This window comes from Triturus cristatus, chromosome 2_2, assembly GCF_964204655.1.
Source record: "Triturus cristatus chromosome 2_2, aTriCri1.1, whole genome shotgun sequence".
Classification (NCBI taxonomy): Eukaryota; Metazoa; Chordata; class Amphibia; order Caudata; family Salamandridae; genus Triturus; species Triturus cristatus.
In genome coordinates, this window is record NC_140582.1 from 866606231 (window position 1) to 866610738 (window position 4508).

Genomic DNA, 4508 nt, shown 5'->3' on the forward strand with positions numbered 1-4508 from the left:
CACCCACCCTGCATGCATTATTCCTGACGGAGGTAGAATGTGATGCACGGCTTTACAATATGACGCATCTTCCAATTGGCTGCATTTTTTACCCCGCCGCTGTGACTCAGCGGCAGCGGTTTGTGGTTGGCCAGGGTATGCAACTAAGCCAGGCAAAACCCACTACTCTAGTCAGGGCAAGGGGGTTACACACTGAAGATAGCCCCTGCTCACCCCCTTTGTAGCTTGGAAGAGCAGTCAGGCTTATCCCAATGGCAAGGTGGAAAGCGTTTGCGCAACACACGCACCGGCTGCTCTCCTTCTCCTCCTCTTAAGGAAAATACGTCACTCACCATGCACTTGAGGCAATGACAACCAGAACGCTCCGCCTGTCTCCAGCAGGGAGACCAAGAGAGGGGTCTTGAAGTGCTCTCGAGCACAGAGTGGTCCCCAGGAGCTGTAAACAGGGTACAGGCAGGCCAGCAAGCAGTGCTCCTTAGCAGAGGGCAGTCCCTTCAGCTACCCAGCAGGCACAGGTAGTCTCCAATGGAAGTTCCTCCTGGCACAGCAGTCCATGCTGTGTCTCCTAGTTCAGTTTCAAGCACAAGCCAGTTCAACAGACATGGGGTCACAGCCCTAGTACTTTTAGTACGAATGTCTTTGTTCTTTCCCCTGGCACAGGGCTCTGAGCCCAGTCTAAACCAGTTCTGGGGGCACTTTAGAATATCTTTACAAGTGAACCACCACCTCCATTCTTAGTGTAAACCTTGGCTCCAGACACACCACAGGGGGGCGGAGCTTTCATTATGGAAGGCAGGCACAGCCCTATTCAGGTGCAGGTGCTACTCCTCCCACCACTCCAAATGCAGACCAGGCCTATTCAGTCTAGCGCTGAGTCACCCAGGCAGGGCAGAACAAACCTCAACCCTGTCAGAACTCGACGGTCACTACACGTCAGGCAGGCACAAAGAAACATAGCACACAGAAATGCCCACTTCTAAAAGTGGCATTTCTAAAGTAGTAATAATAAATCTTTCACCAATAAGCAGGATTTATCAGTACTATTCCAAACCTACCAAACTTGATCACGCTACCCCTCTCATGTCAGGAATTACCACTGAAGCACTTATCAGGGAATCCCCAATACAAACCTATGAGAGGGCAGCCTCACATTAGTGAGAAACTACCAGGACATGACACACAGTTATGGCACATGTCCTACCTTTTACCTACACCGCACCCTGCCCATAAGGCTAGCTTGGGTCTAACTTAGGGGTGACTGGTATGTAGTAAAAGGGGAGTTGAAGACATGGCATCCACTTTATGTGCCACATCACGGCGGCCGTAAACTGCGTGTGCAGGTCCTGCAGTGGCAGAGGCTTGAGACAGGTTTGAAAGGCTACTTTGGTGGGTGGCGTAAGCATCGATGCAAGCCCACGAGTAGAATTTAATTTACTGGCCCTGGGTATATGGGATGTCACTGTACAAGGGACTGATAGGTAAATTAAATATGCCAAACAGGTGTAGACCAATCTTACCAAGCGTACCATAGAGAGCACATACACTTTAGCACTGATCAGCAGTGATAAAGGGCCCAGAGTCCTAAAACCACCAACAACAGGTCAAAAAAAAAAAATATAGGAGGAAAGAAAAAAGTTCTGGGATGACCCTGAAAAAGGGGCCAAGTACAACAAACATGTATCTGGAACCAATACTGCACAAAGTAATGTTTTCATTGTACAATATTTTTGTTGTTCAGCTATTATACACAATATCAGAGCTATGCTACTTTTGACTCACCCGGGCTTAGTCTGGCTGCAGAATGAGGTTTTATAAGAATATTGCTGCCATACTAAGCTAGTTTGAAGAGGCAGATCACAGAAATACAATGCCTACATAAGAAGAGTGCTGGGGACACCATTCTAGAAAGAAAACACTCAAGACAGATTCTATGACTGTCTTACACCGTGCTCCGTAAACCTGATCATAGTGGTGTTTGCTTTAGGCAGAAGATGTAGACCTCTGATTACAAATAAGTTTTATGTTCAGTCTTCACATAGCTGAGCTACCTCCCAGTGCACCTATATGTCATGTGCCAGACACCTGAGTTATCATTCATGCGAAAATGCTGGATCGCCAAAGGACAAAAGTCACAGCTCATCATTTCTGCTCTCAGGTGACTGAGTGAAGAGAAACACAATGGTTCTAAATGGCCTAAAAAGGTCCAGGGTAGAAAAACCTTAAAAATGGGTAAACATTTGAATAAAGGTTTTTTGAAATTAATTTTGAAGAAAGAGAGCGATAGTTAATATAGAGCAGGGACAAGAAGGTCAAGGTATAAAAGATATTTTATTACACAATGAAATAAATTCAGGTGCTCACATATTCAGTGACAATAAGCGTGACATAGAAAGTGAAAGTGGACTTTAAAAGAAGACATCGCATTGACAACAAGAGTTGAACCACTTTCTTTTTAACTTAATATGATGGGTTCATGTTGTAAGCGGTCGACCACGTTTCGAACTCAGTTAGTTGAGTTCATCTTCAGGACAAAAAATGAGCATCTATAATCTAAAAAGCAAGAATACAAAATATAAGTAAACCATAGTCTAGTCCCTGAAAGTAGCATCACATTTAGAAAATTAATATAACCTACACATTGCTCTCTCTAGAGTGATGCTGTGTATAAAAAATGGATTTGAAAAGACATAACATGGAATTGTTAAAGCGAATAATTATTGGGACAGTTTACATCAGTGAAAGATTAATTAGGTTCAGAGAACTAATATAATTCCTAATCTCAAAATTAGAAAAGGAGGACAAGAGAGCACAGATCAGCCAATTAGTCCGTAATCCAACATGAACAATGGTTTTTTAATTCATCAGATCCCCCCAAAAAACTTACTGTCAGTGTAGATATAAGGAAGGGGTCGAGTTTATCAACTGGGAATATTGTAAATTGATCACGAGAATTTCATGTGCAAGTTACTGCATCATAGTAGGGCCCTTTGTCATAGCAGGAGGCCTAGGAAAAAACGAATGTTTAAAGGCAATTAAATGGAAGGGAAGTCAGGGGTGAAAGTGAGCAGGGAAAACAGCAGGTGCGGACTTACTTGAGAAACCTTATGAATTCATTTTAACGGGACCTCTGAGATTCAGGTGCCGTGCGGATTTAGTCTGAAAAGAATGGGGGGGGTATATGGGTTAGAGAACTGAACAGCTGAGCCAGCGAGGAAAGTGAACAGCTGATGCGACGAACGAAAGGGAGGGGAGATTTGCGCTATGTAAACTTACATTATGTACGATGGAAATGCATTGAATGCGAGCCTCCCGGTGAGATAGAGCGAGTCCTGTTCAAGTGCTGCTTCGCGCTGGGACAGAGAACTGGGGCTGGGTAAACTTTTTTTTTTCACCTGGTGCCTATACGTGCTGGCTTGCACGTTCAGCTGCCACCAATTAGTTTGATACGCCTCCTGACTCACGTGTATAAATGACGAGTTTACCCAGCCCCAGTTCTCTGTCCCTTTTTCATAACAGGCTCTATGGGCAAAGAGACTTATAATGGCTACTTTGAGTAACTGGCAACCAGTGCAGCTTAATTTCACGAAAAAGTCATAATGGCATATTTTGAACACCTTGAAGCTTGTAAATAGTGGACCCAGGCAGGCCAGTGAAGCAGACACGTGCATAGGTCAATCTAGAAATGATGGTGGCATAAAAATAAAAGTTTTTAAATGGCACAAAAAAGAAAGAATGCTTTTTCCCAAGATCCTTATTTGAGGGTAACATCATGACACAACTGCAACAGCAGGATGAGGCAGGTGGAAATACCATCATTGTAATCTTGTCTGATGTTGTTAACCACAGCCACTTGGGCAGTGCCTAAACCAGGCTGTAAACTCATCTGACTAGCATCTAGTAACTGGTGCTCTTCAAGATGTTTAGAAAATGGTGAGCCAGAACTTCTTATCAATATCAACGACTGCTAGCAAAAAAAAGATGAGGCTTTAGTCAGCTTCTGCCCTGGAGTTCAAGTTCGGCTTTAAACATGGATTTGATGACCCCTTTCATCCATCCATTATGAACAATGACAGATAAAACAGGTGTTAGGAATGAAGGTAAAAACATGTGCAATGACAGCAGATACATCCCTTAAAGTGCTCCTGACTGGGTATACATAATGTGGGATGCCTGACTTTAGAGAGGCAAGCAAGGAGGAAACCTCCTCCTCTTTCTTAGTCTTTGGGAAAGCTGTGAGATGAGTGACAAACAGCGTGAAGGCTTATTATCACGCTGCATGAGACAGGATGAAACCAGAAGCTGAGCAATACAATTATGAACTGTCCTGAGTTCATACAAAAAAAGTAATCAAGTTGCCACAAACAACTTGGGAAGGGAACAGTGTTTTTGACACAGGGCTGAATGGTGAGATTGACAACTGCCCAAAAAAGAGTTCTTGATGAGTTAGAGGCCATATAAATAGAATTTGAAATCAAAAAGGTCTTAGTAGCAAGACAATACAATTTGTA

At 43.6% G+C, this 4508-nt stretch overlaps 1 long non-coding RNA gene across 1 annotated transcript; it reads right to left on the reverse strand.

The window, feature by feature from the left end:
* Positions 1-2453: 2453 nt before the first annotated feature.
* Positions 2454-3367, reverse strand: LOC146862903 (uncharacterized). The gene is made up of 4 exons (XR_014978525.1): positions 3274-3367; positions 3093-3156; positions 2885-3004; positions 2454-2550 (listed from the first exon to the last, which is right to left on the reverse strand). It is a non-coding gene; the product is annotated as an uncharacterized LOC146862903 (long non-coding RNA).
* Between the last annotated feature and the right edge of the window lie 1141 nt (positions 3368-4508).